Source organism: Triticum urartu, chromosome 4A, assembly GCF_056163025.1.
Source record: "Triticum urartu cultivar PI428250 chromosome 4A, HENAU_Tu73, whole genome shotgun sequence".
Lineage (NCBI taxonomy): Eukaryota > Viridiplantae > Streptophyta > Magnoliopsida > Poales > Poaceae > Triticum > Triticum urartu.
Window position 1 is genome coordinate 4928837 of NC_141876.1, and position 14817 is coordinate 4943653.

A 14817-nucleotide genomic window follows, 5' to 3' on the forward strand; every position below is an offset into this window, starting at 1 on the left:
TGTTAGCTTTAATCTTGAAGTAGTGTTGCGTCAAGTGTGTAGCTGGTTCAAACTGCCATGTGCTTGACTAGATGCGTGTCAAGTTTGGTACGTAGTGATCAAGGTTGCCGTGTGTTTAGTAGTCCGGTTTGGACTATGCTAATTAATTAACTGGGTAAGTATCGATGTAAAGGACTAGTCCGTGATGGATAACTAGTTCGTATTGGAGAAGGAGTTGTGTCTAGTCGGTTAGCTAGCTTGGAGTCCTAGTCGTTGGTTGCTCTGGTTGGATGTGCATATATACATGACCGGGGCTGAGATATTTGTAACATCATGGTGGAGAAAACCAGAACAGAAATAAAGATGATAAGAGAGGCACGACACGTGCCTTTGGTAAAAGTTTTTGCGTGTGCGTGTTCATCATGATTTGATGTGATTGATCCTGTGGGCGAAATTCCAACATGTGTAAAATAGGTGATGGCTCTATTCATATTGGGAGTCGATGCCCAAAATAGCTGTAGGTATGAATATCTTGTATGCAAGGAGGAGGATAGAGGCTATCAAACACCTCCTCAATCATTCCTAGATCCTTCTCAGACACTCCATCTTTCATCAATTCATTGCTGACCCGTCTGCTCATGCAGTTCAGAGTCAGAATGTTGAGATTGACCTTTGCATCAAGCCTGACCTTTGTGGTTAAAGAGGCAGAAGATACATTCTTCAGACCCTCTAATCCAGGGATCCTAAGGTTGGAAAGAGGCCCAAACTCTTCCAAACTAGACCAATTATCATCCATGTGGGCTCGAAACCCATAAAGTGTCCTCAGATTTGTTAAAGCACAAAATCCCCTCGGCATACTATGTATAGATGTCTCGTCAAGGTCATGAAATCTTAGTTCCCTTAAGTTTACAATGTTACTGGGAAGTTCCACAAAATTTTCACAACCTTCAAGGCTAATGTGTTGTAGGAATTTCATCTGGTTGATGTTCTCTGGTAGTCTATTTAACCCATTGCATTTTTGGTAGTCTATTTAACCCATTGCATTTTTTAATGCCAAATACCTCAAGTGTTTCAGCTTATACAAAGATTTAGCCAAGGCAACAAAGTTTGAGGATTCTATATGTAGCATCCGTAGGCTTGAAAAGGTTAACAATGAAGCATATGACCTTTAATGGCGGAGCTTGACAGCGATGTGGAGGGTGGGGGGGGAGGGGGGGGGGGGAAAGTATACGTGTTTGGTGGGGCTGATGAGAATACTTTATTCTAATTTTGTCCCCCCCCCCCCCAAAAAAAATTCCTTTAGGAATTTGTGTTGGGCTGAGGGGCGGGGGGCCACAGCCCCCTCAGCTATACACATAGCTCTGCCATTGATATCTGTATCTTGAAACTCCCAATTATCATTAACGATGTGAGTGATTTCTCCTCTTGTAAAGTTCTCCAGTCAAATGTATCTGATCCCAATCCTTCAGTTTCTACAAACAACCTAAGAAAACTTTGCAAACTAATTTTGTGGTAAACATTTTCTCCATTGTGAGTTATTATCGCGTCATCTCTAGCTAAAAGTTGAGCAAATGAGTGAACAACATCATGCATATTGTACATATCTACAGCAATGTCATCCGGATCGGGCTCTATAATGTAACGTAGTGTCAGTTCCTTGTAATACTCAAGTCCTGATTCTTCTAATCCATCTGAGTTTCCATGAACAAAACCTTCACTGACCCACATGCCGACAATTTCATACGATAGCATATCTTTCTTTTTAGGTTGAATTTAGAAATGGAGAAAACATTGTCTCAAAGAAGAGGGCAAGTCCTCATAGCTAAAAAATATTGCATAATTTAGCTCTTCTAGCATTTGGGATATTGACCATATAGCATCATTGAGAACCTTTTTGCAAGCACGTTGTTCTTTTTCCCTCTGGCATAGAAGCCCTCCCATCACTTTTACATCAAGTGTTAGACCATCACACATTTCTATAATCGGCAAGCCAATATCCTTTAGGATCTCAATCTCAGGTTCTTTGTTTATTGTTCCTGCAAGCCAATAGTACTTGCAAGGAGTTGGATATATAGTTAATAATAGACACATAACACATTAGCAGTAGCTAGTGCCCATGCTTTTTTTTACACATAAGCTAGATTGTTCCTAAAGTATACTATCAAAAGGTAATCCTGTCATATCTGAATTAAACTGCCAAAAAAGTGATATCATGGTCGATAGTTGTATGTGTATGTTGTAATCTTAAACTTACCTATAAATATAGTTCTTGAAATATATTGTGAACTTTGCATAATGCATCACATGTGTGTGGTTGACTGTTACTCACATGAGTGAATAGGTCTAATGGTAAATTGAAAGAAGCATCAAAAGTGCATGAAGTTTACTGTGTTGGACATACAAATCCCACTGCCTGTTACAGCAAATAGTACTAGTATATGCTATAGTATTCGTCGAACGGTGGTGGACAATCAATGAAGGTGGATTTAGGACAGGAAGCAAGTTAATCTGGTTGGAAGTAAACTAGTGCTCGATTATTAGATTATTATATATTAAGGGTAGTGAGAAGTTACTACTAGTAAGTAGGTATGCTCTCCTGCTTCTTAAGAAATGACCATGCATCTTCAGCACCTAATTTGTCAACATGGTGGTAGTGCACAGCTTTCATGCTTGGGGCTAGAGTGTCATGTCTTGTGGTCATAAGGGCTCTGCTGCCAGGGCTGCCGTAGCTAAAGGGGCCCCCTCAACAGTTTGTCCCATGCGTCGACACCCCACATGTCATCTAGTAAAAAGAAAAAAACTTCTTATCCCCGATGGTAATCTTGAGAGCACCAACAAGTAGGTTTCCGTCTCGAGCCCCACCACCTCCTGGCAGGTCTCCACCAACAGCTATGATATCCGTACTCAATAGCTCAACATCATTGAAATCCTGTGTGATGCTAAGCCATATCCTCTTAGTGAACATGCCTTTGATACCATCATCATTGCAGACCACAAACAATGGCGACCACCATGTGGCAATCACTTTTGTCACCAGGTGCCTCTCTTGTAAGCACCTCCATAAGCAGTGGTGATTCTATTAGGGGGGCTTCAATAGGCTTAAGCCTGCCATCTGAACATCATATTTCAACTAAATATACCACTTAGGAATTATATTGTGGTGCTTTACGTGCCACAAATGCAATGCGCTTGCTAATTAGGCTTATAAACTTATGTTTTGAGCCTACCCTTCGTCTTTCTGTCTTCGTAGGCCTCTAGCTTGATGAAAATGAAACTGTTGCGCCTCTTGCAAATAGCATCCAAAATTTGGTTGAGCAACTTGATGCGGGTGCCAATGTCGTGGGTGTGGACGGGATTTCACATGCAAAAGAACAGAGGGTTAAGGCACCCCCTATCCTTGGTTTGACCTTGCTCCATGGCCTTGAGCTGACATAGGTCAATGATGTCGTTGGTCAGGTACATGCCACGCTTCAGCTCCCCCACCCACCCCTATACACTCTCATTGGTGATGTTCCTCCTATCAGCATCAGCAAGGAAATTCTTGAGCTCCCCAAGCTTGATGCTCAGGTCTTTGATCCCGTCGGACGCGCCGATTAGCATGGCCACCTTTTCTCTGGCCAGGTCGGCAAGCATCTTGTTCCTCTGTATTACAAATGAACAGTCCCATGGTAACAGGAAGGACAATCAGAATTAGTCACTAGAGACTAGCAACAAATGGAAAGAAAGTGTGGCTCGCAAACTAGAAGACATTGCACACAAATTTGGCTTGAAATAAAACCTAGGCAGTATTACCTTGAACAAACACCAACAATTGAAACGGAAAGGCACATGATCATCTCTTTCAGGGAGGGAAAAATCGCTAGAGTAAGTGTGGTGTAGCAGGAATCAGCAAAGTACCTTTTTTAAAAACAGATAAATTTCATTTATTTAGCAACATCGTACATGTACAATTGTGCAGTTAAGCAGAGTAGTAAGAGCAGCTACAACTGCATTGAGGCAGGCTTCATTGCCTACTCCTAAGCATCTGAACCTGTAAGGTGTATTCTGAATTTTGAGATCAAGCTTGGCATGATGATGAGCACAAAAATTATAGCCTCTGTTAATGTGGTAGACCCTTGTGATATCAAACGCCGAGGAACCTGCAATATGTGCGAGCTGAGGTCTGATTATCCAATGACCTGGATCTAAAATAAGGTCTTGAGAAACTACAGCTGACGCCAATGTCGCACAGTCTGTTAGGAAAGTGGCATATTGAAGATTGAGTAGCTGAGCAATCTGGGAAGCAAGCATCATGTTGAATGTTTCAGCCTGAATGGCCGACGCCAGTGGTGTCGAAGTGGCAGATATGCACAGCTGAGAGCAGCTTCTATAACCTGCAAACTAGATAAAAACTCCTATTCCTCCAATTGTCGGTCCCCCTTTAGGTCCTGGAGCCCAGGAAGCATCTGAAAATACTATGGGACCTGTAATGTTGGCCAGTCCATGATTGTTTTTCCTGGAGATTGTTAGAATAAATTCAAGGCATACTGTTGATCATTCGAGAACCAAGCAATCACACGTGCACGATACCGAGATTTGTTAACGAGGTTCACCGATATGGCTACATCCCCGGGGCTTGACTACGGGCGCTCCTCCCCGTGACACCGTCACAATACCGCACACCGGCCACCCGGGCGCCGGCACACGCCGCCGGCTCCCCCTTGCGCGCCTGTGCTCTTATGTTGGCATAAGTTACATCGTGTGTCTACCCCCGCTATATAAGAGAGGCCTAGGATACAAGTGTCCTACTAGGACACGACTCCACATCCTATGTAAACACAATACAACTATAAGTCCAACTGTAACCTACCTTGTACACTATATTCGACACAACTCCAACAAACTCCACCTTGGCAATATACTCCACCACCTTGAATTTGTCCATGCATCAAACTTCCATGTACATTGAACTTGAGTTTATCCCATGAGAACCACTGCTACTCCAAAGACTCCATGTCACTCCACCTACAACTTGTAGTCCCTTCTTTTCTTGACCACAGTCAACACTCGAGCAAAATTAAGTTCCTTGTTACTCTAGTTTGTGCTCCCAACTTCCAGAGTATCAGTTCAACACCATCAAACACCAATCACTGACCTGCGTGAAAGTGAACAACTCACATATTGGGTGTCACACACAAGAGTTATCTGAACTCAACATCACCGCTCCTTTCTTGACCGCCTGTCTGAAACTTCAAGGAATTTCACCGTTGCTTGTAGTCATCCCGAGTCAAATTCACAGTTGTCTCACCACATGTATGACCACCGGAGCCCTGGCCCATCTCCATGTCCCGTGCATACCGCACGCCTCGCCGCTATTACTGCGTCGAGCCTCCGCTGTCCCGGTCGAGTCTCAAGGGTCGCAAACCCACACCACTCAAACCCCCACTGCAGAGTACCACCGATCATCACCGACCGATGACGAGTTTTACGCTTCCATCAGACCACTGGGCTCCAGTCCGAACTACGTGTCCCTCGCTTTTCCATCGCTGAATAGGCTTCGACTCCCTGTCGACTTACGACATAGCCTCTCAATCCAGCTCCACCTTCAACATGACTCCATGGTAGATGATCAGTCCACCCCTGCGCCGCATCGACTTCAAGCTCCGTGTATACACCACCTTGAATCAATCCCGCGCGATAGTCTTGTCGAAGCCACACAAGCCCTTAGGCATGTGCCATGTGTTTCCACGACTCAGAAGTCGGTCACCATCAGCATCACGCTCCTATGTCATCGTCGTCGATCCCACCACCGTCTTCTGTACCAACCGACTTGCGTCTATCCGTCAGACTGTCCAGTCCAACCCAGCCGAACTCGTTCGACTGTACGACACACTCAAGGCTCTCAAATCGTCTTCGGCGAATTTCCATCCATCAGATGATAATTCCATCTTAGCTGACATGACTTCCCCCAACGCCTTCAAGCATCTCTGTTGTGTCAACAAATCTTTCATCCATGTCGGCCATAACCCAAGGTTTCCAGTTCCTGAACTTCTTCACCTCAAACCTGATGCCTGATGACGCCATGCTTCTTCATACGGCTGACCCTGCGAAAAATTATCTGAGCTTTGCACGCGATGCCCAAAATATGCAAACTGAACCTCCGGTCCTCTGTGTACTACTAGCAATTCCAACCAAAAAAACTCTTCTGGTCTTCACGTGTATAGCAACTTTGATCTTGGTCAACTTCCCAATGCTAGCGAACTTGTCTGCCAAAACGCCTGCTAATTCCGATGTACGTGTATGTCTTGATAGACTATTTCCCTTGCCGATTCGATTTTCCTCTTTGTATCACATGAGGACTCGGTCCTCTTTTTGTCTTCAACAAATTTCTCGTAGATCGCTAACGCATCCATCTAGGCCTTCCTCCGCATGTACGTGCCACGCGTGCCTGCAGCGTGTGCGGCTTCCGCCACCTGGGCCACTGCCCACGCACGTGCCTTGTCCCGCGCCTTGGGCTTCCGCAATCAGCACCCGTCAATCGATCGACCTGCTGTCCGCCTGCCCGTACGCGATGTGCCGCTGCTGATCGATCGAATCCGCGACCGCCAGCCCTGCGAACCAGCACATGCTGTGGTTCCGCGTGTCCGCCGCCGCGTAGAACTTCTGCATGCTTCTGCCAATCTCGTCGAGAACCACGCCACAGCCGGCTGCATATTCAACTCGATCCTTCCTCTATATCAACGATCCACAGCCTCCGAATAACCTAGCTCTGATACCACTTGTTAGAATAAATCTGAGGGACACGACTCCATATCCTATGTAAACACAATACAACTACAAGTCCAACTGTAACCTACCTTGTACACTATATTCGACACAACTCCAACAGAGATGGCAGCACACTGTGAGTAAGAACAGCTCCTGTTTGCCCTGCGCTGCTAGCCTGAGACGTATTTGTTGCCTCAAAATTTGCACCTTGCATGATTGCTGCTGCAGCTGCATGTACCTGAGAAGGAGTGTGGAATTTCCTGCAAAAAACGTGTGTCGTTCCGAAATTTCCAAATGCACCACAGAAAAGTATATAGTGATGTTATATTTATTTGTGGGTGATTGGAAGTAATCAAAGCTTTGATCAAATTTGGAATTGAGTGATTATGATGGGCTAATAATTCAGTTTTGATGAACAATGGAAAACTATACCAAGCTGCTTTAGCAAAAGGACATAAAAAGGAAAGATTCATTTCATCTTCAACATTTCCACAGGTAGAACAATTTTCACTGATATACTTAGAATACTTACCTGCCCTTTTACCTATAGCTAATGTGTTGCAAAGAAGCCTCCACGCAAAAGTCCGAACTCTTGGCGCTATGTTCTTCTAATTTGCACCTTGAACTGACTGGAAAGATGAGAGACGGATATTGTTGCAGGGCAAAAGCTACTCCCTCTGTCCTATAATATAAGACCGTTTTTGACACTACACTAGAACCAAAAACGTTCTTACATTATTGGACGGAGGGAGTAGATATATATCCCTCTTAAGTAGTTGCAGGGTTCAGTGGCTTGAGATGGAACTGAAAACAAGAGATGCAAACAAAATTAGTCCTCTATATTACTACCTTTCACACATCAACAATCACATGCTGAAAATGGAAAAGAAGGATAGTCATGTAGATACACTCAGCAGAGACTACCAACAATTCCTTGTAACGGAAAAGTGTGTCTTGCACACAAAAGAAAGCTTCCAAAAGAAAGACTGAGCTTAATTTGTACTGCACAGATCAAAATCAAAGCTATGTGCTAAACAAATCATGGCCTTTCTACTATGCAAACCAAAGCTCCAAAGACCTTTCACAAATAGAAATCAGATGCTCCAAATACCCAAATCTTCCAGTAGTTGCCTGAGCTGCTGCTGAACAGAATCAGTCCTGTTTATGAGGACCTTGCACAACATCAAACCTACTACATGGGAATAACCATGCAACATCGGTGTTGAACAAAGGCCTTCCTTCAAACTTGAACCTACCGTCACAATGCATCTAACTTCTACAAAATATGTTCCAATTAACCTCACCTTCCAAGCTACATCAACTAGCTAAGAGCATGTTACGCACGTAGCAACTATGCAGGAAAAGAAAAAGCTTCAATCTAATTAAACTACGAATTTTGCCTTGATATGCTATAAATGCCAAACTATGGGTTGTATCTATGGCTTGTTTGGCCGACAATAAATGTCGGGCTTAACAGAACCAGCGCCGCACAAAGAGGTGCAGCCGCTGATGAGGCTCCCATTCCCCCTTAGCATTGCCTTCACATTGCAGCCCGTGACGATGAGCTCGTTGTATCCCGGTTCCAGGAAGTATGACAACCCACCGCTGGTCTCAGCGCCACCGAGGCTCCACTGGCCGGACCAGCCGCCCATGTTTACAGACTGCACTGTGTGGATCCTGATGGTGCTGTCGTTGAGGGAGATGTCGACGACCTCAAGCATGCCGGCATGACCGTCACCAGAGCAGAAGCCTTGGGACATTACTACTTCCGTGGTCGCAGGTGAGCTTGAACCCCAGCGACCGGTAGCAACGGGCCGGGCCCATCCCAAACGGGTAAGGCACGGTCACGTTGCCACAGGTGGTGTTGCAGTTTGGCATCCCTATCATCGTTGGTGGATCACCGGTGGCGGCGACCGCTGGCACCGTGATCAGCAGCAGCATCATCATGGCAATGGATGCCCAGCTGGTTAGCATCACGGTGGGAGTACGGGGATAGATCATGTCTCTCTACTCAATGTGCTTGTGTGGTGAGGTTATTTAAGCGTGTGTACCGCTGAATATATAGGGTTGTGCTTTACTAACACTCGATCGATAAAATGGGTCATCTGGTACCAAACAAAAGAAACGTCTAGTGGACAACACTAGCGGACAAAGCATCCAACTTTTTCCTCTCCCAAAAACCATCGAATTTATATTTATGGGGAATAGCAAAATAACATAATTTCCTGCAGTCCTCCAATTACAGTGTAGTTCTTTTAAAAAAGTTGCTCAAATTTCATAAGTGTGTGATGTCCTAATTTTGGAAATTCAAAATTTTGCAACTGAAGTTTCAATAATTTCGAAACATATCTTGCATGTAGTTTGGTGACATTGATCGGGAACAAACTCAGTAATGCTCACTCTTTCCTTCAAAATATGCTCACCCCACTAATTATTACTAGTCAAATCTTAGTCTAGTAAGAATAAAATTCCCTGAAAAAAGAGACCAAGACAAACTATATAAGTATTTTTTGAAAAGGAAACTATATATGTATACCCAGAAAAAAACTGAAAATGATGATCAACTCTTTATTTCAGAGGAGAACTTGGTTATGCAAGGCTGAACTTTGCCCGACACTAGTTACAAAAAATTGCCGGAGTCATGAGCTTCTATTCTTTCCGTGATATCATTTCTCTGTGCCATTTTATGCGATTTATGAGAGAGGTGGGCTACCAATTTCATCCTCTTCACAGTCGCAAGAAATATATGTGGGCCCTTCCCATGCTGGACTTGAGTGACGAGCAATCATGAGTAGTATCTATGATCAAAGACTCAATCATATTACAAGAAAAAGTTTTAATCATATTACAAGAAAAAGTTTCAATCATATTACAAGGGAAGATCAGTCTGTCTTGAGATGGACCGACCGATATTGCAGACGGTACTATCTCTATGATCAAAATTTGATTGCTAAGAGACCGTTCATTTTAGCCCTGAACTGCAGACAACAGCGAAAAACTTTACTCATGTGTTTGTCCTCCGACTGGAGACCTCGATACCAACATTGTCTGTTTGAAAGCTAGATGCTCCTGTAATGGAATTCAAAAGCATTATTGATTGGTATGATGACTCTTGATAACACGACAACAATATTTTGGTACTACCTCCGCACCGGTACAGAGGGAGTATATATATTATTACCCGTGCTCTAGAAGATGCATTAGACATTTAAGGCTAGTATCATGCATGCCAACTGGACAATTTTGATGAGGTGTCATAGCATTAAATGAAGAAAGAGAGGATGTAGTATCATATCATGATACCGTATCATATTAAATGCTATGCTACTTTGTGTCATGCATGTCAATTAATAGAGTACTACATGATACTAATATATGACTATGCATTAGGGAGGTAGTATCATATACTAGTATCATGCATAATACTAGTATATGATACTCCCCATTACAACTAGCCTTAGACATCACAGTGGTGTATCATAGCATAGTATCACGCAACCCCATTTAATGTATGCTTGGCATATTGATGACATGACATAACATTAACTGATGAAAGATAATGCATCAGTATCATATCATTTTTTCGCCAGTAGGGGGTGGTGCAGCCATCTGTGACACACGGAGGACAGGCGGCAGCAAGGGTGGGGAACAAGACTTTTTTTTCCACCACCGATGGGTGGAAATATTGGGTGAGATACATCTCCCCCTCTCTGGAGGAGGAGTTTTTTTACCATAAAAAAATATTGGAATAAGATGAGCTCTTCCGATAATTCAACCTGGAGCCTAAACAGTACCTTGATTGAAAATATAAAAAAACCTCAAAAAATTTCAAATTTTTTTGTTGTGCAAGATGCTCCTGTGCACGTATTCTGTGCAAAATTTTGTGAAGTTTGGACATTCGAAGAGCTCGCGACAAAAAAGACCAAATCAGGCGTGAACAATGCAATTTTCAAAAGTATTTTTGAGCCTTTTTTTGTATTTTAAATGGCGGTACTGTTTATGCCCGGGTTCATCTGAGCCCCGGCACCAAACCGCCGCACTCTCTTGGAGCGGGCTTTTATCCAACTCCCTGATATAAGAAAATTATCAAGGAAAGGGATGCTCTTAATGCATTTTCTTTAATGAGCCCTGGTCCAGCTACCGGAGATATCCATATTCACCTTGTGTCGTAAATTAGGCTGCTCGTAGTGGATTATCATAACTAGTATCATGCATCTTAACTAGACAATTTTGATAAGGTGACATAGAATTAAATAAAAAAAGAGCGAAGTATCATATAATGATACTGTATTATAATAAATTTTATACTTTTTATATTTTGTATGGCAATAAATAAGATCATCTAAGATATACTGATCTATGACACTACACATTATGAAGAAAGTATCATACACTAGTACCATATATACATAATATTAACTTATTATATTCCGCACTTCAGGCCACTTATCTTCATTACGAAGGCGAGCGAAGTGTCACCACTGGCAAAATACGTGGGACCTTGGAGCTGGTATGCCTGCGTGCATGCATGTGCAATGGTCCAGCGTTTGGATGGCTTCCAGTTGATTTCCGCATGGAGACAGACCGTACGTACCGGTACTAGCTAGTGTGGTTGCTTTGGTCGGACGGTGCATGCATGCTAGCAGAGTAGCAGACGCATGCTTTGGTATGACCATTGGGACGATAGAGACTCCGACACTCCGTTGTCTGCATTCGCCATGTGTAGCTTTTCTTCATGAGTGTAGGTGCTTGAACATGGGGCCTCACAAGCTTTGAAAATGCTGACAACACGGAGAAACACTTACTTGAGCGTGTGTCCTACCGGAGACCTCGAGAGTCGTCGTGTCCGCTCGGAAGCTGGATGCATAGAGTTTCAAGTTGGAACTCATCACGCGGCTTTGTTACACAATAGAGATCGATCGTACGTGTACCAGTACCGCTAGATATTCGTTTGGAAGTTAGTATATGCTCTCCTGCTGCATGTTGGTTTCGTCGGTCGTTGCTGCCAGCGGTGATGAATCATTGACGCCGCATCCACCGACGAATCGAGGACGTGGTTTCACATTATCGATCTACATCTGGCCGCTGCTTGCGTAACGAGCGAGATTCACGGATGCTTGGATGAAGTGCAGTTCAATCACCAGCCTGCGCCTAGCTGGAAATCATATACTTCCTCTGTAAATTAATATAAGAGCGTTTAGATCACTAAAATAGAGATCTGAACACTCTTATATTAGTTTACGGGGGAGTAGCATGGATGAAGAGTATTTGCCGGTGTGAAATATATCTTGCTTCAAACAAAAATACTGTTCATCAGTTGAGTAGTTGACTTGAAATTTTTGTTTTGAAACGCGTTGACTCGAGAATTAGTACTGCGTTGCCCGTTTGTTTTTGATGGTTTAAACATGAGTGTGTGTGGGTCCTTTTAGGGCATTTCCAACGCCAAATTTCTTTCCGCGTCCGTTTGTGGGCAGGAGGGATCAGTCCACGGGCGGAACACGGATGCGGGAGGCCGCCATCCAACACTGCTCACATACATTGCAACTCGCATTTTAACTAACCGGAGAATATTCATGCAAAACCAGCTGATATTCATCAAAGTTCTGATAGAAAAAAGCAACAAATCATCCATATATAGCATGCAACTTAAGTCTAGTAACATAATGTCTAATTAAACTAAATTTACCGGATGTCCAACAATATTTTCATCAACAGATCATGTCGTCCCACACATACTCCCCTTTCAGCTTCAACCAATAGTGTGTGCGTAAATGGCCGTCCCTCTGTCCTGTTGTACATCACGGCGACGCGTGCGTGCTACATAATTTGTAGACCAATATTGAGTGAATGAATGATGTAAACAAGTTGAGCAAGAAGAAGCAAAACTTGTAAAAGCTAGGATTTGGGAAACTGCACGACACCAATTACGGGTGTGCCTATCTCATACATATACGGGTACATAAAGTGTACAAATACAAGATATAGGGATATACACAGAAACTATGTATATATATTATCTAACACTCTCCCTCAATCTTAACTATGGCCTGAAGTACAAAGTAAGTTAAGATTGCTTCTACAACCTTCAAACTGTGGTTGGGAAAGTGGCTTCGTGAAGATGTCAGTAAGTTGATCTTTAGACGAGATGAACTTGATATGAAGAAGTTTCTAGCCCCGCCGGAAAGGCACGAGCGCCGGGCACCGCCGCCGCTGCATGATCTGCCCGGCCGCTGGCGGAGAAGGTGAGTAAGGTTTTGAGCGTGAAGCGGAAAAAGGTTCCTACGAAAAGGCCGGCGCCTTCGTCACTCCCTCCGCCCGGGCGAGATGTTCCCCGACAATGCCGTTCGACGGCGCTGCATCCACCGCAGGCGACGTGTTCGATGAACTGGCCGGAAGGTATGCATCTTTGATCCCTTGTTCTTGCTTCGCTTTTCGCCATTGTGGCACCTCGTGACTGGATGTCACTCAATGTAGCGGTGGTTCGAACAATGCCAGTGCCGAGTTCGTGAGCTTGTTGGACACCAACGCCGTCGACATTGACCAAGCCCCGTTCGCTTTTCGATTACAATGAAATGGAGGATGAAGATGAAGTGGAGGAGGTAGATGACGGGACGTATGAGCAAGCGCAAGCAAAAAAAGTGTGAGATCAAAGAAGTACACAATCTTAAAAGATCAAATCTTGAAAAGCATCAAGATAGCATCCTTTTTTACGGGTCCGTTTTGCGGGATCTGATTCTGCCCTCGCCCGCGCCGGCCCGCAAAGCCGTTTTTCCGCAAACTGTAAACGCGTTTTGCGGGTCGGCGTTTTACGGGGTCCGCTAGAGATGCTCTAAGGGATCATACATTTATACAAGGCCAGTAGATTATTCTGCTATGATCTCTTCGGTCCCTTCTTTAAGAATGGATGTTGTACTTCGGTAAGCTGGGGCAGTTAGATATGTCGACATCCTGTATGGACGAAAGAGCATGCGATCCTCCAATGGAGGATAATTGAAGGCATTCTTTAAGAATCAGACCCTTGAGATTGTTTGTGTTGCTCGAGTTCAGTAGAATGGATTCCACACTGCGGCAATTGTTCAAATATAGAAGGGTGAGATAGGGGAGATTATCTAATAAGCCTGGCTTTAATGACCTGTCAAGCTCACCGCTACAGTCAATATAGAGTCGTTGGAGAGATGGCGGAAAATTTGCTACTCCACACTTCAAGCTCGTGCAACATTTTGATGTCCAGATCTCGGAGGCAAACAAACCCTCCAAATTTGTGGACAGGTATTGATTCTATACTTTCACAAAATCAATGCCGTATAGATTGGATGGATGGCAAATATTATGGGCATAACAACTAATCAAGACTTGCCAGCTTACACTAGTAGAAAAGAGGGCTTTGGTTCAGGCCGGGTCAGCCCATTAGTCCCGGTTCAGTCCAGAACTGGGACCCATGGGGTTATTAGTCCCGGTTCGTGAGGCCAGGGGCCTGCCGGGCCTTGGGGGCATTGGTCCCGGTTCGTCTGGCCCCTTTGGTCCCGCTTGGTGGGACGAACCGGGATCAATGGGCCTCGCTCCTGGCCCATCACCATTGGTCCCGGTTGGTGGCTTGAACCGGGCCCACAGGCTGCCCTTTAGTCCCGGTTCATGCCACAAACCGGGACCAATGAGGTGCCTATATATACCCCTTGCCCGCGAGTAGACCACTCCAGTGCTCTGTTTTTCTCTGGCCGGCGAGGGGAGGGCTTTGTGGTGCTCTACCTCACCTCCTATGCACATGAGGTGTTCGATGAAATGCCCGAGCCACACTAGTTAAGCTTTCTCCTCTCGAAGCTCGACCTCAAAACTTCATTTTCCTCGAGATTTGTCTAAGTTTAGCGGCCCGTCACGTCCCATTCCCGTCTTCACCGCCGTCGATCGCCCGCGCCGATCTCGTCGTCGGCACAACCGTGGTGAGCCTCTTGTTCTTATCTTCTTTTTTTAAAAAAATTCTTACTTTAGATAGATACTTGTCTAATTTTTTTTTTTACTATTTTATTGCTTGTTATTATATACTGCGATGGTTTTGGTATCCGCCCCCGTCGGTCCTCGTCCTGTCTATGATTC

General features: G+C 44.3%; 1 pseudogene; it reads right to left on the reverse strand.

Moving 5' to 3' along the window:
• Nucleotides 1-466: 466 nt before the first annotated feature.
• On the reverse strand, nucleotides 467-6042 carry LOC147974288 (putative disease resistance protein RGA4; annotated as a pseudogene).
• Nucleotides 6043-14817: the final 8775 nt, after the last annotated feature.